We start from the raw sequence: 24,040 nt of genomic DNA, 5'->3' as shown, positions 1-24,040 counted from the left end.
CCTCAGGCTGGCCCAAAATGATTTACAGCTGACAAACAATGTTGTGATGCAGGAAACTGCGCAAGGCCGGGTCCCCTGAAGCAATGAGAGAGCGCGGCTGTGGGATTGGGTTTGAGTCGGAGCAAGTAAAGGTGGGTGGTGATCAGCAGAAGGCAGTGATTCACTCTTGACTGTCCAGCTATCATGATGTGGTGGGTACGCTTCCTGAGCAAGCTGGTTAACATGCTGAGCTCATCTACTTTCGCTGTGTAGCACGAGGATTTAATATGCTTGCAGAGTAACATAGGACCTTTCATATCCACCCAAGAGGCCATTGGTTTAACATCTCATTGAAAAGTTGGTGAACCTCACCCCAAAGCTTATTAAACTTCAAAAGCATTTCATTGCCTGAATTGCAATTGCATTGTCAAGAAAACACTATATAAGTGCAAAATCTTTCTTGGTGCATCTGTGCAGAGTCACTGTTCATTCCGGGCAAGGATCACTCATTGTGTAACTGTACAGAGTCACTGTTTATTCAGCAGGGTAAGGATCACTCACTGTGTAACTGTACAGAGTCACTGTTTATTCAGCAGGGCAAGGATCACTCACTGTATAACTGTACAGAGTCACTGTTTATTCAGCAGGGTAAGGATCACTCACTGTGTAACTGTACAGAGTCACTGTTTATTCAGCAGGGTAAGGATCACTCACTGTGTAACTGTACAGAGTCACTGTTTATTCAGCAGGGTAAGGATCACTCACTGTGTAACTGTACAGAGTCACTGTTTATTCAGCAGGATAAGGATCACTCACTGTGTAACTGTACAGAGTCACTGTTTGTTCAGGGTAAGGATCACTCACTGTGTACAGGATTATTATTCATAATGAAAGATAAGAATTACTCATTGCGCTGCTGTCTATTTGGTCAGGAACAGGTTAAGGCATGAGGGAACAATCTGCGATGAACTCTATGAGATGCCTTCTAACTCAGCCTGGGAAACATTTTTCCAAGGCATCAGGGATCGGAGTCTCTTGCTGTCAAATGTTTGTGTGGGAACCGGCTTGCCTTCACATAATCTGGCTATTGTTTAGACAAAATTCCTGTCACAATCTGTGTGTGTGAGAGCCACTGGAGAATAGATTTATGGCAACTGGATGTTGGTGTTGCAATGTGTGTAGCAGATACCGGTACTGAAGTCAAAGCTTTCCAATGCATCCTCCCACTGTCTATCATGTCTGTTGCAAAAACATCAGCTGTGCTATTGGCTGGTGGTGGTGGAAGGGGGTGTCAGGACTTCAAAACCATTGACTATTAGTTTGCTGATCTCTCAGTCTTGAATCTGTCGCTGTAAGTTCATTGTCTGATCTCTTTATAACTGTGAGATAATTTTCAAATTTATTATTATCATATGTATTAGTATACTGTGAAAAGTACTGTTTCTTGCGCGCTATACAGACAAAGTATACTGTACGTAAGGAAGGAAAGGAGAAAGTGCAGAATGTAGTGTTACAGTCATATCTAGGGTGTAGAAGAAGATCAACTTAATGCAAGGCACTCAAAAGTCTGATGACAGCAGGGAAGAAGCTGTTCTTGAGTCAGTTGGTACGTGACCTCAGACTTTTGTATCTTTTTCCCAGTGGAAGAATGCAGAAGGGAGTATGTCCGTGAGGTCCTTGATTACGCTGGCTGCTTTTCTGTGGCAGCGGAAAGTGTAGAGTCAATGGATGTGAGGCTGGTTTGCGTGATGGACTGGGCTCCATTCATGACCCTTTGTAGTTTCTTGCAATCTTGAGCAGAGCAGGAGCCATACCAAGCTGTGATACAGTCAAAAAGAATGCTTTCAATTGTGTATCTGTGAGAGTTGTAGTGGACATGCCAAATTTCCTTAGTTTTTTGAGAAAGTAGAGGCGTTGGTGGACTTTCTTAACTATCGCATCCACGTGGAGGGACCAGGACAAGTTGTTGTGATCTAGACACCTAAAAACTTGAAGCTCGCGACCCTTTCTACTTTGACCCCATTGATGTAGAAAGGGGCATGATGGGTTGGTGAGATGGTAAGGATGCTACTAAGTTTGATTTTGTTATATTTACATAGCACACACACTGTTACAGGAGTAGAGATTGTACAGTCAGTACTTTGTGTCACCCTGCAGCATGTTTAAGCAGCATAATACACTGAAGATAGCTTAGAATGATATGCAGAAGGAGATGTTTTTGAATTAGGGAGTGGGTCCTGAAGCAACGGGTGCCTGGCAACGGGCAGTGGGGCCATGACTGGGCCGGGGGAGGAGTTCTGTACTGGGGGTGTGGAGGGAAATGGGAATACTCTGCATTGGGGGAGCTGTGATTGGGAGTGGTGGGAATCAACTGGGGTGGTGATTGGGAGGGTCATCGATTGGGGGTGGAGATTGGAAGGTGGGGCAGTGGAGTTGGGGTGATCAGGGGGCAACAATCAGGGGTGGAGATTGGAGGGTGGGACTCTGTCCATGGGGTGAGCAGGGAGTTAGATGTCTGGGGAGGCGGTATAAACTTGTACACAGTGCACTGGGAGATTGGGGCCCCTGCACAATGACACCCCTGAAGCTCAGTGGCTGGAATCCGGCGTGAATAGACTCCGCCCACCCCCCCTACTGGTGAACATCATATTTGGGCTTTTTTTTTCTAAGTACCATATGGATTAGCCTAAAAAATGGATGCACTTCTCTTCTGTTTTTATGCTCATTGGTCATGGTGACACAGTGGTTAGCATCGCTGCCTCACAGCACCAGGAACCCGAGTTCAATTCCGGCTTCGGGCAGCTGTCTGTGTGGAGCTTGCACATTCTGCTCGTGTCTGCCTGGGTTTACTCTAGGAGCTCCGGTGGGAGATATAGGAGGGATGTCCGAGGTAGATTCTTTACTCAGAAAGTGGTTGGGGTGTGGAATGCACTGCCTGCTGTGATAGTGGAGTCGGACGCTTTAGGAACTTTCAAGCGGTTATTGGACAGGCACGTGGAATGATAGGGAGTGGGATAGCTTGATCTTGGATTTGGACATAGCTCGGCACAGCATTGAGGGCTGAAGGGCCTGTACTGTGCTGTACTGTTCTATGTTTCTATGAGAACTCAAGTTAACTCTTCACTGAAGTTAGAGAAGTTTCATGTCCACATTTGATGAGTGAGTCAGAATGTATCCGTGCTGTGGGATCTGAGTGCGAGGCTGGGAATTGGGGAACAAATGGGCCAGAACTCACCAATGGTGCAATCAGCGTGGGCGAGGGTCCGACGATGGAAATCTCTGTTGATCTCGAGCGGAAATTTGCAGTTAATATTCCAAGCAAAACTGTAAAACCGTGCTTGTGATTTTGATTTAAATTACATTTTTGTTTTTTGTTTATTTCCACAGTACATTTGAGGCAGAAGAATATTGCGCAGAATAACACCGATCCTGTAATTAGATTCAGACAAAACATTGGCTTTGATTTTTCCAGTTCGGGTAAGTGAGCGACATCACAATGTGTTCAGTCTTAATCGCCAGGGTTTGTTTTTCATTTATTTCAGAAGAGCCAAGACCCCTTGGCCTGGCCACCACCGAGACTGGGTTGATTTGGAAGGGAAACATACTAATCAGGATTAGTAACAGGGTCATATCCAGTTTGGTAAACATGATCTCCAGCAACAAGTAAATTACTGAGAATTCACATCATTCTTTTCAAGCTCCTCTTTCATAGGGTCATCATAGAATCCCTACAGTGTAGAAGGAGGCCATTTGGCCCATCAAGCCTGCACCTACAGCAATCCCACCCAAGCCCTATCCCGCCTAACCCAATGTATTTATCCAGCTTGTCTCCCGGACACTAAGCAGCGCTTTAGCATGGCCAATCCACCCAACCCGCACATCTTTGGAGCACTTGGAGGAAACTCACTCAGACACAAGGAGAATGTGTAAACTCCGCACAATGACTCGAGGCCAGAATTGAACCTGGACCCTTGGCACTGACGTGTGGTGCATGTAATAAGCCTACAGAGGCAGAAGTCCCTTCACGAAAATACCATTGTTTACAAACTCTTAAGAGCATTACACAGAGTTCTGTCAGTCAGCAGCCTATCTCCAGGGGGTGTCAGAGGAACTGACACTCCCAGTTAAGTACAAGGCAAAGATTGGCCCATTAATTGGATCCTTAGCCAGGGAGATCCTCAATCAGAGCAGCATGGCGGCACAGTGCTTAGCACTGCTGCCTTACAGCTCCAGGGACCCGGGTTCGATCCCTGGCTTGGGTCACTGTCTGTGCGGAGTTTGTACGTTCTCCTGTGATTGCGTGTATTTTATCCAGTGCTCCGGTTTCCTCCTGCAGTCCAAAGATGTGCCGGTTAGGGTGGATTGGCCATGCTAAGTTCTCCCTCAGTGTACCTGAACAGGTGCCACAGTGTGGCGACAAGGGGATTTTCCCAGTAACTTCATTGCAGTGTTAATGTGAGCCTTACTTGTGACAACAATAAATAAACTTGAAACAAACTCGAGGGGCTGAACGCTTTCCTCCTCTTTGTGTTCTTATGATGACTCAATTGAGCTCAGCATTACAGTGCGAATGGAAGCCTACTTGTGACTAATAAATAACTTTCACTTCATATTCCAACAGGCCAACCTCAATGGCCTGATGGAAGCCATCACCGTGCACCTTAGGTGAGAGGTGTTAAGAACTATGTTAGAAGAATTGGGAAAGGAATTGTGTACGTAAGGGGACAATTCCGATCTTAGATTTCAGGTGGATCTGGAACTTGTGTTGGAGAGCTTCCCCCATTGGGAGCAATGTTCCCTCTAAACTGTGTTGCTTGCAGAACCCAAACATTGGCTGCACACGAGATAAGTGACCAAATCTATGCGTGGCAGTGTAATCAAAAAATTAAAGGGACCACACACATAAATGGCTCGTGAACTCTTGGGAAATATTTGGGAGGGACTGCATTGTGAGTGGAATCAGGCTGTGCTATTGGGGAACTGCAGCTTCCATGCGCTCACTTGGAGCACGGGGATCGGGAACCTTATCTTCTATTAAATCATTGCGCTTGGCACTAGCAGACTGCTGTCTCTGAATTCCACTACCCCCCCCTTCGCCAGGTCCCATCAGTTCAAGATGGAAAATCCGACAAGAAATATTTGCATACGTTCTAATTGGAGGGGGGGTGGAATTAAAACCGTTCTGCAGTCTGGAGAATGCTCCAAGCCAGTGACAGATGTCAGCATTTGAGGCGCATTAATAACCCATTCCAGCTCGATTCTTACTGGTTGCGAGATTGTCAGAGTCCCTCCGTGTGCTCCAGGCAGTAACACACTGTGCGGTCTAAGTGTTACCGTCTAGTGAACCAGCAGGGTGTTGGCAGAGTCGAAGCAGTGATTTTGCTGCCAACAGCATTAATTAATAAACGCAACTCCTTTTAAGAGCTCGCCTCTAACCAGTTTCTTTCTCTACTGCACACGCCAGTGCTTTCTCTGTACTCCTTAGCCTTACTTGCCAATTGGACAATCCTGCCTGTCTTACATCCTGAGCCAAGCTGTAACAAATACAATTTGTGCTGAGCTCCTTGATGTGCTCTGAACAGGACCCACTTCAGAGCTTAGTGCGAACTTGTGTCTTTGTTTAATATTAAATAGTATTTAAAGCTCTCTTTCAAATCCCTCCACAGCTTTGTCCCATCCTCCCTGCCAGCTTCCATAGGAACATAGCAATTAGGGGCAGAAGTAGGCAAACTCAGCCCTTCGAGCCTGCTCCGCCATTCAGTCAGTTCACGGCTGATCGCTCCCTGGTCTCAAATCCACCTCCCCCTCCACATCCCTGTTTCAATTAGAAATCTATCAACCTCCCTTTTGAAACCATTCAACGATTCAGACTCCACCGTGCTATTGGGGACAGCGAGTTCCACACATTCACCACCCTCTGCGAGAAGTAGTTCCTCCTCACCTTAGTTTTAAATCTACTGCCTCTCAATCTAAACCTGTGACCCCTTGTTCCGTCCAAAAACTCTGCACCCCTCCTATCCTGGGCTCGTGCACATCCCCCGCTTGGTGGCTATGCCTTGAGCTGCCTAGCCTCTGAAATTCCCTCTCCAAATTCTCTGTCTCTCCATCTCATTTCCTTCCCCCGCCCCCCCAACCCTTTAAGGCACCCTTTAAACCCATCTCTCTGCCAAAGTCACCCGTTCAAATATCTCCTCCAATTTCGATCCAAGTCAATGTTCGTCCGATTGTGATTTTGCTTGGGTGGTTTTGCTGTGTTAAAGTCACTGTGTGAAATGCAGGGTGCTGTTGTTGAGATACAGTCTGAGAATTCTGTTAAGCTTGAGGAAAATAGAGTCAAATCGAGCCCTATTTTACCATTTTCATTCTAAGTGCTGGGCGGACTTGAAACTGGGGATGTTTCAGATCCGACTTTTAGACCCATTCTCTGATGCCTCATAAGAACATAAGAAATAGGAGCAGGAGTAGGCCATCTAGCCCTTCGAGCCTGCCCCGCCATTCAATAAGATCATGGCTGATCTGAAGTGGATCAGTTCCACTTTCCCACTCTCTCCCCATAACCCTTAATTCCCTTGTCTAACAGAAACCTATCTACCCGTGACTTAAATATATTCAGCGAGGTAGCCTCCACCACTTCAACGGGCAGAGAATTCCAGAGACTCACCACCCTTTGAGTGCAGAAGTTCCTCCTCAACTCCGATCTAAACTCCCCCCCACCCCTTATCTTGAGGCTGTGCCCTCTAGTCCTTCTATCCTTTCTAAGTGGGAAGAATCTCTCTACCTCTACCCTATCTATCCCCTTCATTATCTTGTATGTCTCTATAAGATCCCCCCTCATCCTTCTAAACTCCTCCATACACAATCTGCCTGAAAAAATATCAGCAATTCCGAATTGCCTGTGGGCGGGGTTTAACGCGCCCAAAACCCTGCAGCTCTGATCGCCACCTCCAACTGTACATGCGCTTTTTAAAAAATGATAGAATAAAGCTCCCTTGCCACATCCCTCCTAAGTGGGATATTGCCTCCCCCGGCTGCCAAGCCATTGCCCCACTCCCACAACATTACTGACCCCCAAATCCCCCCAGCCACCCAGATCAGGCCCTTCCTCCCCACCGAGCTCAGGCAGAGTGGCAGCAGACCCTCCCCTTTTTCCCCACTGATCTCAGACAGAATGGCAGCGGACCCCCCCTTCCCCTCCACCGATTTCAGGCAGAGTAGCAGCGGGTCCCCCTGTTCCCCCCACCGTCGGACACTCAGCACTTACCCCCTCACTGACTGGAAACAGGTGCAATTTCCTGGTATATTTGGGCCCATAGAGTCATAGAGGTTTACAGCATGGAAACAGGCCCTTCGGCCCAACTTATCCATGCTGCCCTTTTGCCCGCGTTTGGCCCATTTCCCTCTATATCCATCTTACCCTTGTAACTTTCCAAATGCTTTTTAAAAGACAAAATTGTAACCGCCTCTACTACTACCTCTGGCAACTTGTTCCAGACACTCACCACCCTCTGCGTGAAAAAATTGCCCCTCAGGGCCCTTCTGTATCTCTCCCCTCTCCCCTTAAACCTATGCCCTCTAGTTTTAGACTCCCCTACCTTTGGGAAAAGATATTGACTATCTAGCTGATCTGTGCCCCTCATTATTTTATAGACCTCTATAAGATCACCCCTACTCATGTGCTCCAGGGAAAAAAGTCCCAGTCTATTCAACTTTCCCTATAACTCAAACCATCAAGCCCCGATAGCATCCTAGTAAATACTTGCTCCACTCTTTCTAATTTAATAATATGCTTTCTATAATAGAACTGTACACAGTTGTGTACAAGGTGGCACAGTGGTCAGCACTGCTGCCTCACAGCGCTAGGGACCCGAGTTCGATTCCCGGCTTAGGTTGCTGTCTGTGTGGAGTTTGCATGTTCTCCTCATGTCTGCATGGGTTTCCTCCGGACGCTCCTGTTTTCTCCCACAATCTGAAAGACGTGCTGGTTCGGTGCGTTGGCCATGCTAAATTCTCCCTCAGTGCCCTCAAACAGGCGCCGGAGTGTGGCGACTCGGGGATTTTCACCGTAACTTCATTGCCGACTTGTAACTAATAAATAAACTTTTTTTAGGTTTGCGTGCAAGGCTGAGGGACTGATTAAAAATCCAAGATGAGGCTAAGATCAAGAAAATTGGGTATAAGACTGGAGTCAAAAATAGCAAGGAGATAAGAGTAAGAAAAAAATATAATGCAACTGGAATACTCTGACATCCAAGTGAGATTTGTTTGTCTCTGTGAGAGAGACAGCTAACCTCAGAAATCAGTGAAGAAGGAGCCCATGTCCTCTTTGATGGAGCAAGGAGATCTAAGTACAAGTTGGTGGCCTCCAGAACTGAATCCTGTAATAGAAGCACTGACATTTACAGCATGGAAACAGGCCCTTCGGCCCAACTTGTCCATGCTGCCATTTTTTTTTAAAGCCTAAACTAATCCCAATTGCCCGCATTTGGCTCATATCCCTCTATACCCATCGTACCCATGTAACTATGGAAAAACTTTTTAAAAAACAAATTTGTACCTGCTTCTATTACTACCTCTGGTAGCTTGTTCCAGACACTCACCACCCTCTGTGTGAAAAAATTTGCATGTCTCTCCTCTCACCTCAAACCTGTGCCCTCTAATTTTAGACTCTCCTCCCCTTGGGAAAAGATATTGACTATCTAGCTGATCTGTGCCCCTCGTTATTTTATAGACCTCTCTATAAGATCACCCCCTCAGCCTTCTACGCTCCAGAGGAAAAAAGTCCCAGTCTATCCAGCCTCTCCTTACAACTCAAACCATCAAGTCCCGGCAGCATCTTAGTAAGATAAAATCCTAGTAAAATAAAGCAAATAAAATCTGTATAATATACCGTTGACAATTAATATTAGCGTCTCCCTCATGTCCCTTTTGTACCTAAAGCTTGTCAGCCCCACAACATGTGATATTTCTCTGCCTACGGACATTGTCAGTTCCGCTGATTTGTTGGCAACACAACTTCAGATTAATTCTACAGAAAGTGACGTGTCTTTAATTGACTCTGCTGAGTAACTCACCCTTTCGCCTGCAGGAAGTGTGGGGTTTTTTTCTTACTCTGGACAAATGAATGCAAACGATAGTTCAAAGTGTTTGATGACAACCCTTCTTTGTATATTTGTGTTCAACGGCCAAAGCACCTAAGCTACACGTCCCCTTCAGCACTTGGAGCCTGTTCCCTGTCGATCTTCTCCGCTTGCCTGGGGTGAGTTTCCCTGGAAGGAGCAAGGCCTGCAGTTAACCTGGTCACCCCTCACTGGAGACTTGAGTGTCCTTCAGTGTCCAATGATGAAGCTACAATGCTCAATTCTGTAGGAAATGGCCATAAGAAAAAGTAAACACATCTTTAGGATGAATTTAGAAGCAGAGAGCTTGAATAATAGAATGGTTAGAGCACAACTTTTGATTTGAATCGATTTATTATTGTCACGTGTGTTGGGATACAGTGAATTGTTTCTTGCACACTATACAGACAAAGCATGCCGTTCATTGAGAGGGAAACGAGAGAGTGCAGAATGTAGTGTTACAGTCATAGCTAGGGTGTAGCGAAAGATCAACTTAATGCGAGGTAGGTCCATTCAAAAGTCTGATGGCAACAGGGAAGAAGCTGTTCTTGGGTTGGTTGGTACGTGACCTCAGACTTCTGTATCTTTTCCTGATAGAAGAGTTAAAGTTGAAGGTAATTTATTAGTTACAAGTAAGGCTTACGTTAACACTGCAATAAAGTTACTGAAATTTCCATAGTTGCCACAGTCCGCCACCTGTTCGGGTCAATGCATCTAATCAGCGCGTCTTTCAGAATGTGGGAGGAAACCAGTGCAGACCCGGAGGAAACCCACGCAGACACAGGGAGAACATGCCAACTCCACACAGACAGTGACCCAAGCCAAGAATCGAACCTAGGTCCCTGGAGCTATGAAACAGCAGTGCTAACCACTGTGCTATCATGCCACCTGAGAAGAAGGTGGAAGAGACTATGTCTGGGTATGTGGGGTTCTTGATTATGCTGGCTGCTTTACCAACGCAGCAGGAATTGTAGATTATGTCAATGGATGGGAGGCTGGTTTGTATGATGGACTGGGCTTCATTCATGACCCTGTGTAGTTTCTTGTGGTCTTCGGCAGAGCAGGAGCCATACCAAGCTGTGATACATTCAGAAAGAATGCTTTCTATGTGGATCTGTAAAGTTGGTGAGAGTCATAGCTGACATGCCAAATTTCCTTAGTCTTCTGAGAAAGTAGAGGTGTTGGTGGGCTTTCTTAATTATAGTGCCGGAGGAGGGGCCAGGACAGGTTGTTGGTGATTTAATCACCAGAAACTTGAAGCTCTCAAATATTTCCATTTCATCCTCTTTGATGGGGCGCACCCTATACTACGTTTCCTGAAGCCAATGACAATCTCTTTCATTTTGTTGACATTGAGGGAGAGCTTATTGTTGCCTCTCCTGTTCACCAGATTCTCTATCTCATTCCTGTACTCTGCCTCATCATTGTTTGAGATCCGACCCACTATGGTGGCGTTAGCAAACTTGAAAATTGAGTTGGAGGGGAGTTTGGCCACACAGTCATGGGTGTATAAGGAGTATAGTAGGGGGCTGAGAGCACAGCTTTGTGGGGCACTGGTATTGGGGATGATCGTGAAGGAGGTGTTGTTGTCTTCTCCTACTGATTGCGGTCTACGGGTTAGGAAGTTTAGGATCAGTCACAGAGGGAGGAGCCGAGCCCCAGGCCAAGGAGTTTGGAGATGAGATTTGTAGGAATAATGTTGAACTGTAATCAATCAGTAAGGAGATTATTCAGCCCATCGAGTCCTTGCCAACTCTCTATAAAAGCTATTCAGTTTATACCATGCTGCTGCCCTTTCCCTGTAACCTTGAAATTTTATTCTCTTTAAGATAATTTCCCAATTCTCTTTTGAAAAGCCATGGTTGAGTCTGCTACCTCCACACACTGAGATAGCCTATTCCTCGATTTGATTTGATTGATTTGCCACATGTATTAGCATACAGTGAAAAATATTGTTTCTTGTGCACTAGACAGACAAAGCATACTGTTCATAGAGAAGAAACGGAGAGGGTGCAGAAGATAGTGTTATAGTCATAGCTAGGGGGTAGAGAAAGATCAACTTAGTGCGAGGTAAGTCCATTCAAAAGTCTGATGGCAGCGGAGAAGAAGCTGTTCTTGAGTCAGTTGGTATGTGACCAAAGACTTTTGTAACTTCTTCCTGACGGAAAAAAATGGAAGAGAGAATGTCCGGGGTGCGTGGGGTCCTTAATTACGCTGGCTGCTTTTCCAAGGCAATGGGAAGTGTAGACAGAGTCAATGGATGGCTGGTTTGCTTGATGGACTGGGCTTCATTCATGACCCTTTGTAGTTTCTTGCGTTCTTTGGCAGAGCAGGAGCCATACCAAGCTGTGATTCAACCAGAAAGAATGCTCTCTATGGTGCATCTGTAAAAGTTGGTGAGTGTCGTAGCAGACATACCAAATTTCCTTAATTTGCTGAGAAAGTAGAGGTGCCTAGCCTTTGGAAAGAAGTTTCTCCTCATGTCACCTCTGACAATTTTGCCATTCACCTTAAATCAATACCTTCTGGTTCTTGATCCTTGCACCAACAGGAGCAGTTTTGCTCCTGATCTGTCTGGACCCCTCATGATTTTGCACACCTCCATCAGATCTCATCCCAATCTTCCCTAAGGAGAACAGCACCAAATCAAAGAGCAAAAAACAAAGAACAACACAGCACAGGAAACAGGCCCTTCGGCCCAACAAGTCCACGCCACCATTTTAACATTCAGTGAATGCCTCATCTACCTTCTTCTACCTCTGACTTTTCTCTACGCCAGCTCCAACCTGTCCTCATAACCGAAGTCCATCATCCTGAAACTATCCTCATTCTTCACATAATATCCCCCCCCAGGATCCCTCTGCTCTGGACGTATTATTGAAAGTGGTTGCTGGTTAAAGTAAAACATCCATGGGCAACAGAGTGATATAGGTGGGCGACACAGTGGCACAGTGATTAGCACCGCTGCCTCACAGCACCCGGGTTCGATTCCCAGCTTGGATCACTGTCTGTGTGCAGTTTGCACATTCTTCCCTGTGTCTGTGTGGGTTTCCTCTGGGTGCTCCAGTTTCCTCCCACAGTCCAAAGATGTGCGGGATAAGTGGATTGGCCATTCTGAGTGTCAGGGGGACTAGCTAGGGTAAACGCATAGGGTTACGGGGATAGGGCCTGGGTGGGACTGTGGTCGTTGCAGACTCGATGGGCTGAATGGCCTCCTTCTGAACTGTAGAGGTTCCACGATCCTTGTTACCATCTTAACATTCCGACTGGATTCAAATCATCAAAGACAACAAATAACTTATTTGAATCGATGGGTATGTTAACCGTTCAGCATTGTCCTATAAGACAACAACTGGATGATTTAACAGTGATCACTGTGTTGCTTGAGGAAGTCAGTGACCAGAACACTGACTAGAATCCTGCTTGCTTTTACAGAGTACATTAGGACCTTTAACAACTGTCAGAACCAGCAGAGATGGAATTCTAGCCTTCTTTACTCAGAGGGTAGTAAGGACGTGGAATGCCCTGCCTGCAGCAGTTGTGGACTCGCCAACTTTAAGGGCATTCAAATGGTCAGTGGATAGGCATATGGATAACATTGGAATAGTTTAGGTTAGAGGGTCATTAGATTGGTTCCACTGGTCGGCGCAACATCGAGGGCCAAAGGGCCTGTACTGCGCTGTAATGTTCTATGAACTTTGGTGCGTTAGATTGGCTGGGCCAATGGCCTGTGACTAATGGGTCGTCATATTCTGTTTGAGCCGGGGAGTGGTGATGATGAAGTCGCAGCCGTGTTTGCTTGATTGACAGGTGGAGCATATGGCTATCTGTGGGCGGTTGAACAGCTTTGAGGTAGCAATGGCAAGGCGAGACAGATGGACAGCTTTACACCAGCAAGGGCAACAAGGAGCGATCAAAGACCTGTGACATCCTCTCCCTGCTGTGCTGTAGAAGAACACTCCCCCCCACCTCCCCATCCAGCTCCTCCAGTTTACGGCTAGACAAATGGATGTATACTTTCTCCCAACCCAATCTCTGCCCCACCTCAAGTTAAGGTACACAGGGGACCTCCCACTGCCATTGTAGCTGTCCAGAGATGGTGCAAAATTGACCAACAGTGTAGGGTTTTGACTCCCTTTACCTTATCTGTGGTCTGCAACTTTTAAATGTAGAAATGCCACCCTCAGAGGCCGGTGTCCCTTCACCTTTATTTATAAAATTATCTTCACTCCTAAGTGTGCATCTGGTACACAGTCAGTATCTGGAGTGTTAGAATACCTGACACTCCCATTTGTCCATGTAGATGAGGGTCCCTAATTGGACTGGGCTTCATTCACGACCCTTTGTAGTTACTTGCGGTCTTGGGCAGAGCAAGACCCATACCAGGCTGTGAAACAACCAGAAAGAATGCTTTATATGGGTGCATCTGTAAAAGTTGGTGAGAGTCGTAGCAGACATACCAGATTTCCTTAGTCCGCTGAGAAAGTAGAGGTGCCTAACCTAATCGCTTTGGAAGGAAGTTTCTCCTCATGTCACCTCTGACAATTTTGCCATTCACCTTAAATCAATACCTTCTGGTTCTCGATCCTTGCACCAACAGGAACAGTTTTGCTCCTGATCTGTCCGCACCCCTCATGATTTTGCACACCTCCATCAGGGCGCTCATACTCCAAGAGGCCAACCCCTTGGGCCTCACTGAAGTCATTACACAACACAGCGTTTGGTCCTTGAAGACAGAACAGGTTGGCCATGGGAGGTGAAAAATCTAGCCAGTTGTCCCTGATCATAGGGACTTGGACACCTCAGGCTGAAGTTTCCCAACACTATGGAAGGGGCCTTCGAGGTGGGGTTGGAGGAGGGATCCATTGATTGGTGTAGGCCAGGGAGGAAGTGAGATTGGCATTGGGATCGCAGCCCGCTCAGAAAAATACATCCATTTTGTGTAAATATGGAACAAATATAGCATCAGCCTCAGTAGGTGCCCTGATGAATTAGAGATAGTTGTTGATGAAGATGGGAAGAGAGAGCGGGAAGAAATGCCAAGCCAGCATTGAAGAGAACCAAAAGAAATCCGACATGGAGGATTTCGATAAATTCAGGGTCTTCAGTGCAGCGAACGCTGAGTGTAGGCTTAGAGTTTGGTGCGTGCGGGAATTTGAAGTGTTAATCTTCTAAAATCTAACCTTGTCTGCAATTAGCAGTAACTGGATAATACTGTTTAAGCAGATTAAGTTCTTTCTTTGCAGCAGTTAATAAAAGGTAAACTCGCTCTCAGCCATGGGAGCTGGGTAGTTAATTCGCTCGTTAGTTTAATTTGGTTACTGTAGTCCCTGGTCTGTTCTCAGTAAATTCAGGCTCTTCAGTGCAGCCAAAGCAAATGGAGTTCAGCAAAGGAGCAGAGTGCAAGCCTGGAGTTTGGTGAGTGGGGGAGTTTAGTGAGTGGAGGGGTTTGGTGAGTGGGGGAGTTTGGTGAGTGAAGGATTTTGGTGAGTGGGAGAGTTTGGTGAGTGGGAGAGTTTGGTGAGTGGGAGAGTTTGGTGAGTGGGGGAGTTTAGTGAGTGGAGGATTTTGGTGAGTGGAGGGGTTTGGTGAGTGGGAGAGTTTGGTGAGTGGGGGAGTTTGGTGAGTGGGGGAGTTTGGTGATTGGGAGAGTTTGGTGAGTGGGAGAGTTTAGTGAGTGGAGGATTTTGGTGAGTGGGGGAGTTTGGTGAGTGGGGGAGTTTGGTGATTGGGGGAGTTTGGTGATTGGGGGAGTTTGGTGAGTGGGGGAGTTTGGTGAGTGGAGGGGTTTGGTGAGTGGAGGGGTTTGGTGAGTGGAGGGGTTTGGTGAGTGGGAGAATTTGGTGAGTGGGGGAGTTTGGTGAGTGGAGGGGTTTGGTGAGTGGAGGGGTTTGGTGAGTGGGAGAGTTTGGTGAGTGGGAGAGTTTGGTGAGTGGGAGAGTTTGGTGAGTGGAGGGGTTTGGTGAGTGGGGGAGTTTGGTGAGTGGAGGGGTTTGGTGAGTGGGGGAGTTTGGTGAGTGGGAGAGTTTGGTGAGTGGGAGAGTTTGGTGAGTGGGAGAGTTTGGTGAGTGGAGGGGTTTGGTGAGTGGGGGAGTTTGGTGAGTGGGAGAGTTTGGTGAGTGGGGGAGTTTGGTGAGTGGGAGAGTTTGGTGAGTGGGGGAGTTTGGTGAGTGGAGGGGTTTGGTGAGTGGGAGAGTTTGGTGAGTGGGGGAGTTTGGTGAGTGGGGGAGTTTGGTGAGTGGGGGAGTTTGGTGAGTGAGAGAGTTTGGTGATTGGGGGATTTTGGTGAGTGGGGGAGTTTGGTGAGTGGGAGAGTTTGGTGAGTGGGCGAGTTTGGTGATTGGGGGATTTTGGTGAGTGGGGGATTTTGGTGAGTGGGAGAGTTTGGTGAGTGGGGGAGTTTGGTGAGTGGGGGAGTTTGCTGAGTGGGGGACTTGGTGGGTGGGGGAGTTTGGTGATTTGGGGGGGTTTGGTGAGTGGGGCTTTTGTTGAGTGAGGGAGTTTAGTGAGTGGGGGAGATTGGTGATTAGGGGAGTTGGGGTGAATAGGGGAGTTGGGCTGCAATGGGGGAGCTGGGGTGAAGTGAGGGGGTTGGGGTGAGTGGTGGAGTTGGGGTGAGAGGAGTTAGGGTGAAGCAGGGGAGTTGGGGTGAGAGGGGGAGCTCGGGGAGTTCGGGGAAGTGGGTAAGCTCGGGAGAGTGGGGTAGTTCGGGGGATTGGGGGAGTTGGGGTGAGGGGGGAGCTTGGGGGAGTTCAGGGGAGTGGGGGAGCTCGGGGGACTGGGGGGGCTCAGGGGAGTGGGAGAGTTGGGGTGAGGGGGGAGCTCGGGGGATTGGGGTCAGAGGGTGTTTGCTTCCCTCGCTTATTCTACCTGAAAGGGCTGACATTTCCTTCCTAACAGAGTTAGCCCTTTGCTCAGAATCTGGAAAGTGGTAAATTCTATTCTACAGCTAAGATTTAAAACGGTGCACGACTTGGTGGTGGAGTTAATAAAATAAATTAAAAAGCACTATGAAACAGTAAACAATGTAATGAAGTAATTGTTTAAAACACACTCAGATTGCGAGGCAGGTGATGTGTCATTGCTGCAGCGTGTGGCAGGTCCGATGATGCAGGGCAGACATGTTGGCAGGAAGCATTTGTGGCTTGAGAGACCTCGGCTCAGAGTCATTGAGCTGGATGGAGACTGAGCTGCAGACACTGCGACACATCGGGGAGGGGGGAAGGTCCTTGGATGCTTTGTCACAAGTCTTTTGATTTGGTCAGTGGTCAGGGACGGGAGGGTATGACTGCGAGTGAGGCAGACAAGGGGATCCAGAGGGTAGGAGTGTACAAGTGTCAGCCTCTGCGTTTGTCTAACAGATTGAAGCTTCTCCCAGCCTGTTTGGGTAGGAGTGGGGGCTGCAGGGTGGATAAGCTGACTGACCCTGGTGCAGGAAGCTGTGGTCCAAAGTCCAAAGATGTGGGGGTTAGGTTGATTGGCCATGAAAAATTGCCGATTGTGTCCTGGGATGTGTAAGTTAGAGGGATTAGTGGGGCAAATGTGTGGGGTTTAATTTTGTTTCTTAGTGTCACAAGTAAGGCTTACATTAACACTGCAATAAAGTTACTGTGAAATTCCCCTCGTCGCCACACTCCAGTGCCCGTGCAGGTGAATGCATCTAACCAGCACGTATTTCAGATTGTAGGAGGAAACCGGAGCACCCGGAGGAAACCCACGCAGACACGGGGAGAACATGCAAACTCCACACAGCAAGTGACCCTCAGCACTGTACCACTGAGAGTGCAGCACTCCCTTAGTGCTGCACCACTGGTGATTGGGGGAGTTTGGTGATTGGGAGAGTTTGGTGAGTGGGAGAGTTTAGTGAGTGGAGGATTTTGGTGAGTGGGGGAGTTTGGTGAGTGGGGGAGTTTGGTGATTGGGGGAGTTTGGTGATTGGGGGAGTTTGGTGAGTGGGGGAGTTTGGTGAGTGGAGGGGTTTGGTGAGTGGAGGGGTTTGGTGAGTGGAGGGGTTTGGTGAGTGGGAGAATTTGGTGAGTGGGGGAGTTTGGTGAGTGGAGGGGTTTGGTGAGTGGAGGGGTTTGGTGAGTGGGAGAGTTTGGTGAGTGGGGGAGTTTGGTGAGTGGAGGGGTTTGGTGAGTGGGGGAGTTTGGTGAGTGGGAGAGTTTGGTGAGTGGGAGAGTTTGGTGAGTGGGAGAGTTTGGTGAGTGGAGGGGTTTGGTGAGTGGGGGAGTTTGGTGAGTGGGAGAGTTTGGTGAGTGGGGGAGTTTGGTGAGTGGGAGAGTTTGGTGAGTGGGGGAGTTTGGTGAGTGGAGGGGTTTGGTGAGTGGGAGAGTTTGGTGAGTGGGGGAGTTTGGTGAGTGGGGGAGTTTGGTGAGTGGGGGAGTTTGGTGAGTGAGAGAGTTTGGTGATTGGGGGATTTTGGTGAGTGGGGGAGTTTGGTGAGTGGGAGAGTTTGGTGAGTGGGCGAGTTTGGTGATTGGGGGATTTTGGTGAGTGGGGGATTTTGGTGAGTGGGAGAGTTTGGTGAGTGGGGGAGTTTGGTGAGTGGGGGAGTTTGCTGAGTGGGGGACTTGGTGGGTGGGGGAGTTTGGTGATTTGGGGGGGTTTGGTGAGTGGGGCTTTTGTTGAGTGAGGGAGTTTAGTGAGTGGGGGAGATTGGTGATTAGGGGAGTTGGGGTGAATAGGGGAGTTGGGCTGCAATGGGGGAGCTGGGGTGAAGTGAGGGGGTTGGGGTGAGTGGTGGAGTTGGGGTGAGAGGAGTTAGGGTGAAGCAGGGGAGTTGGGGTGAGAGGGGGAGCTCGGGGAGTTCGGGGAAGTGGGTAAGCTCGGGAGAGTGGGGTAGTTCGGGGGATTGGGGGAGTTGGGGTGAGGGGGGAGCTTGGGGGAGTTCAGGGGAGTGGGGGAGCTCGGGGGACTGGGGGGGCTCAGGGGAGTGGGAGAGTTGGGGTGAGGGGGGAGCTCGGGGGATTGGGGTCAGAGGGTGTTTGCTTCCCTCGCTTATTCTACCTGAAAGGGCTGACATTTCCTTCCTAACAGAGTTAGCCCTTTGCTCAGAATCTGGAAAGTGGTAAATTCTATTCTACAGCTAAGATTTAAAACGGTGCACGACTTGGTGGTGGAGTTAATAAAATAAATTAAAAAGCACTATGAAACAGTAAACAATGTAATGAAGTAATTGTTTAAAACACACTCAGATTGCGAGGCAGGTGATGTGTCATTGCTGCAGCGTGTGGCAGGTCCGATGATGCAGGGCAGACATGTTGGCAGGAAGCATTTGTGGCTTGAGAGACCTCGGCTCAGAGTCATTGAGCTGGATGGAGACTGAGCTGCAGACACTGCGACACATCGGGGAGGGGGGAAGGTCCTTGGATGCTTTGTCACAAGTCTTTTGATTTGGTCAGTGGTCAGGGACGGGAGGGTATGACTGCGAGTGAGGCAGACAAGGGGATCCAGAGGGTAGGAGTGTACAAGTGTCAGCCTCTGCGTTTGTCTAACAGATTGAAGCTTCTCCCAGCCTGTTTGGGTAGGAGTGGGGGCTGCAGGGTGGATAAGCTGACTGACCCTGGTGCAGGAAGCTGTGGTCCAAAGTCCAAAGATGTGGGGGTTAGGTTGATTGGCCATGAAAAATTGCCGATTGTGTCCTGGGATGTGTAAGTTAGAGGGATTAGTGGGGCAAATGTGTGGGGTTTAATTTTGTTTCTTAGTGTCACAAGTAAGGCTTACATTAACACTGCAATAAAGTTACTGTGAAATTCCCCTCGTCGCCACACTCCAGTGCCCGTGCAGGTGAATGCATCTAACCAGCACGTATTTCAGATTGTAGGAGGAAACCGGAGCACCCGGAGGAAACCCACGCAGACACGGGGAGAACATGCAAACTCCACACAGCAAGTGACCCTCAGCACTGTACCACTGAGAGTGCAGCACTCCCTTAGTGCTGCACCACTGATAGTGCAATGCACTGAACAGCATCACCAACAGTGCAGCACACCCTCAGCAATGCACTGGAAACCGCCACTGACAGTGCAGCACACCCTCAGCAATGCACTGGACACCCTCACCGACAGTGCAGCACACCCTCAGCAATGCACTGGACACCCTCACTGACAGTGCAGCACTCTCTCAGCAATGCACTGGACACCCTCACTGACAGTGCAGCACTCCCTCAGCAATGCACTGGACACCCTCACTGACAGTGCAGCACTCTCTCAGCCCCGCAGTGGACACTATCACTGACAGTGCAGCACTCTCTCAGCACCGCACTGGACACCCTCACTGACAGTGCAGCACACCCTCAGCATTGCACTGTACACCACCGACAGTGCGGCACCCCCTTGGCACTGCACTGAATGGCACCAGTAACAGTCTAGCGCCCCCTTTGGCACTGCAGTGGAGTGTCAGTTTGATTTTTGTGCTGAAGCCCTGGATTAACGTTGGTTTAGCGTTGCCAACTGAGCCAAAGCTAACAAGGGACCAAGATAGGAAATGTGAAGAACGATTCTTAATGGTGGTATTTGCAGAGTTAACCAGCTGTTCTTTTCTGAATGATAATTGTATTTACCAGAGAAGAATGTCTGACGTGGGGAAGATGTTTATGCTTTGCCTGTTGCCGTGGGAGTGATCTGGCTTTACTCACTAACACGTTGGTGTTGATGTGAAGAATGTCAATGATTCGCATGAATCATTTCCTCCTTCTGCTGCATTCAAAATGCTCTTTGAATCCTGACTGCCTTCCAAGCGTCTGCCTTATCCAGGTTTTTGCCTCAGAATAGTTACCGTGCCATTGGCAAAACCTTGATTCTTCAATGTGCTGACGGACATCTGGCTGAGGGATTGAAGAAGGATCTGGAATATTCCTTTAGCCCTGGTCACAGCTTATCCCTGAACCAATATTCTTAACTATACAACAGAGTATCCAGTCGCTACCACATTACGGACTGTGGGAGCTTCCTGCACACAAATTGACTGCCACATTTCCTCCATTACAACATTTTCTTTTATTAATTCATGGGACTTTGGCATCGCCGGCTGGCCAGCATTTATTGCCCATCCCTAGTTGCACTTGTTCAGAGGGCAGTTGAGAGTCAACCACGTTGCTATGGCTCTGGAGTCACATGTAGGCCAGAACAGGTAAGCACGGCAGATTTCCTTCCCTCAGGAACGTTGGTGAACCTTCCAACAAGTGGTTGTAAAATGTTTTGCCCCTGAGGTTTTGAGAGTCACTATATAAATGTAACTTCATGGAAACGTAAAATCCCCCCAGTATAAAGAGAGGCCATTTGGCCCATTGAATCTGTACCAACTACAGCCCCACCCAGGCCCTATACCCGTGACCCCACATGTTTACCCTGCGAATCCCACTGACACTAGGGTCAATTTAGCGTGACCAATCCACCTAACCTGCACATCTTTGGACTGTGGGAGGAAACCGGAGCAGACACAGGGAGAACGTGTAGACTTCGCACAGGCAGGGATCAAAGCTGGGAATCGAACCTGGGATCCCGGTGCTGTGAGGCAGCTGTGCTAATCACAGTGCCATCATGCCGTGTTCCTTCCTCCCTGGTTTCACAAGGCCAGTTCTCATGTTGACCGGGTTTAGGGGGATTAATCTAGGAACCTGGAAACCATTTACCATCTTGGCCACATGGTTCTCCAAGTTTCTGTCCAGTCTTAGGAATTTCCCACGGCCTTACGTCTAGGAGGTGGCGGGCAGGAGCTCTGCAACCACCCCCGCCCCCTCACTCCTCACTCCCTTCCCCTCAAAAGCCCCATAAATCGAATCCCTTTTTCCTGACAATGATACCCAAGCAAAGAAAATGATGCTGGGCATCAGCCCACCCACTAAAGCTTGTCAGTGCCACTTTCATTGGGTAAGTCGAAGACACAAGCGAGCCAGTGGGTGAGGAATGGCAATCAGGGGTGAGAACCCTGGGTCATTATATTTCTATCTTGTTCAGCATCGGGCAAACGGCAGTATAATGGCAACACTCCCAATATAATTCAGGTTAGTTAGACACGTGGGTGGGATTTTGAAGCCACACTCGCCCCGAAACCGGAAAATCCGACCCGAGGTCAATGGACCTTTCTGTCTCTCCCCACCAAGATTCCCAATGGCGAGCGGAAAGGTAAAATTCTGGTCATACAATCAAACCTGGGTCCCACTGACCCTTGTGGTTTATTACTGCACGCCAGCTTAGTGCTGTGATACACACAACCACCGTAAGAGGGAGCAATTCTTTCTTTGCCTCCTAAAAATATAAATATTTCTCGCATATTTCACATTGCAATGAATATGGTCAGACGCAACCACAGGCACCAGTATTCACAATCACAATCGCACTCATAGAATCCCTACAGTACAGGAGGAGGCCATTCAGCCCATCGAGTCTGCACCGACCACAATCCCAGCCAGGCCCTATTCCCATAACCCCACACATTTACCCTGCTAGTCCCCGTGACACTAAGGGGCAATGTAGCATGGCTAATCAACCAAACCCGCACATCTTTGGACAGTGGGAGGAAACCCACGCAGGCACGGGGAGAACGTGCAGCCTCTGCTCAGGCAACGACCCGAGGTCGGAATCAAACCCGGGTCCCTGGCGCTGTGAGGCAGCAGTGCTAACCACTGTGCCACCGTGCAAATTCAGCCACTGTCATAGCCTGAGTCTCGCTCACAGCGTCAATAACAGTATCAGTTTCAATGACATTTCCACATTCTGAACTGAGTTTGAGTTATAAGGAGAGTTTGGATAGACTGGGACTTTTTTCTCTGGAGTGCAGGAGGCTTTGGGGTGATCTTACAGAGATCTGTAAAATAATGAGAGGCAGAGATCAGCTAGATAGTCCACATCTTTTCCCAAAAATAGGGGAGTCCAAAACTAGAGGGCATAGGTTTAAGGTGAGAGGGGAGAGATGCAAAAGGGCCCAGAGGGGCAATTTGTTCACACAGGGGGTGGTGAGTGTCTGGAATGAGCAGCCAGAGGTAGTAGCAGGCAATTTTGTCTTTTAAAAAGCATTTAGACAGTTACATGGGTAAGACGTGTTTAGAGGGATGCGGGCCAAATGTGGGTAATTGGGATTAATTTAGTGGTTCAAAAAAGGGGCAGCATGGATGGGCGAAGGGCCTGTTTCCATGCTGTAAACCTTTATGACTCCAGGCTCAAGAAACTCAGCGTCGAGTTGAAACTGCTCTCAGTCTAAGGCTGCAGAGAGGAGGCTGTGATCACCTCACAATATCAGTCCAAGTTGGATTACACTAACCTCTTAATTGAAATTCTCTCCTGGATTATTACACTTTCTCCTCAGTGCTTCACTCACTGCGGGGGGGAGGGCAGGGTTCGGAGCAGCTAGTCTTATACAAAGGCAATTAGAAAGATCCTGAGCTGCTACATCCACTTGCACTGGAGCCTGGGCAATTAGATCCTTTGTGCTATAGCTCCCTGCTCTCAAACCCCACTCAACCCAACACATTGTCATTCACATTAGTGCTGGTGAAGATGCACTCTGTCAAATGGAGTTATCCTCCAGTTGGGATAAGGGACAGTGATGGAATAGTGGTATGAGCACTAGATTATTAGTGCTGAAACTCAGCTAATTTTCTGGGACACTAAGAAGTCTCACAACACCAGGTTAAGGTTCAACAGGAGTGTTCCCTTTCTGTCAGGGAACACTTTGGCAGTCATGGGCATTCAGCCTCTGATCTTCGGGTAAACGTCCTCCAAGGCGGCCTTCAAGACACACGACAGCACAGAGTCGCTGAGCAGAGACTGATAGCCAAGTTCCGCACACATGAGGACGGCCTCAACCGGGACCTTGGATTCATGTCACGTTACCTGTAACCCCCACGACTTGCCTGGAACAGTGGGAGCTCTTTATTCAAGGTGTGCACTGATTCACAGCCAGGTCTAAGACTGTTCAACTGGGTGCCACACTGGGAGAAACTAATTACTCTGAGGTCCCCCACACAGAAGGGGCAATCCGCATTCCAAACCCCCAACATAGTATGTATAGATATAATATCATATATCTATACACACACACACGTGCGCATATTTATATTTATGTATAGATATATGCACACACATGTATCACAGCTTCAAGCTAGATGTCTCCATGCTCGCTTGTACACATGGTTCTGTCCAACTTCCATGATGTTTGTGTACATGCATGTATGTGTGTGTTTCATGCATGTGTTGTGTGTGTGTGCGTGTGTGTATCTACAGGAACAGAGTCGTACTTAGTGCTGCCTGGGAGAGAATAACCCAGACAGGAGAGACAGTGTGTGTATGTGTGCATGTATGTGTGTATGTGCATCTGTGCATGTGCGTGTGTGCATTTGTGAGTGAGGGTGTGTGTGTGTATGTGTGCATGCATGCGCGCGCGCGCGCGTGTGTGTGTGCGTGTGTGCGTGAAGCCTTGCCCCCAGCCTGGCCTTCTGTGCCAGCTTCTTGGATTGGCACGTAAGCCTGAGTTGCAGCTGCGACAGCTCATGCGCTCCTGGCCTGAACACAAACGCTTGGCATCAGCGCTCCTAACTCCTGTGGTGCCAATTCAGTCATGATCGTCTGGCTCAGGGCATCGTTTCAGAATGAGCGCTCAGGGCCCAGAGCCAGTTTGTGCGCCCGTCCCCCCTGGCTTTGAGGCACTGTTCAAGGGATGTGGGTGTGACGGCTAGGCCAGCCTTTATTGCCCACCCCTCATTGCCCTTGGGAAAGTTGCACCTTTAACCAGCTGCCCAGCCAACTGAGTTAGTGACGCAGAGCGACACCAACATCACGGGTTCAATTCCCGCTGAGGTTATTCATGTAGGCCCCACCTTCCCTACCTTGCCCCTCGTCTAAGGTGTGGTGATCCTCGGCTTGAATCACCAACTGTCAGCTCGCCCTCTCAAAGGGAAGAGCAGTCTATGGTCATCTGGGATTATGGGGTGGCATGATGGCACA

The 24,040-nt window shown here is 48.5% G+C and overlaps 1 protein-coding gene across 5 annotated transcripts in view; it reads left to right on the top strand.

Annotated features, from left to right (window-relative positions):
• Positions 1-24,040, top strand: part of nfasca (neurofascin homolog (chicken) a) — a 272,340-nt gene that overhangs the window by 110,433 nt on the left and 137,867 nt on the right. For all 5 annotated transcript variants that reach the window (XM_080209758.1, XM_080209761.1, XM_080209760.1 and 2 more), the window contains exon 3: positions 3,367-3,456. The gene's annotated coding sequence lies outside the window, so the exon portion shown is untranslated. The remainder of the gene's footprint in view (positions 1-3,366; positions 3,457-24,040) is intronic.

The sequence above is a fragment of the Carcharhinus amblyrhynchos genome, chromosome 22 (assembly GCF_965287045.1).
Source record: "Carcharhinus amblyrhynchos chromosome 22, sCarAmb.v2.hapA, whole genome shotgun sequence".
Classification (NCBI taxonomy): domain Eukaryota; kingdom Metazoa; phylum Chordata; class Chondrichthyes; order Carcharhiniformes; family Carcharhinidae; genus Carcharhinus; species Carcharhinus amblyrhynchos.
This window is presented reverse-complemented; position numbering and strand designations above follow the sequence as displayed.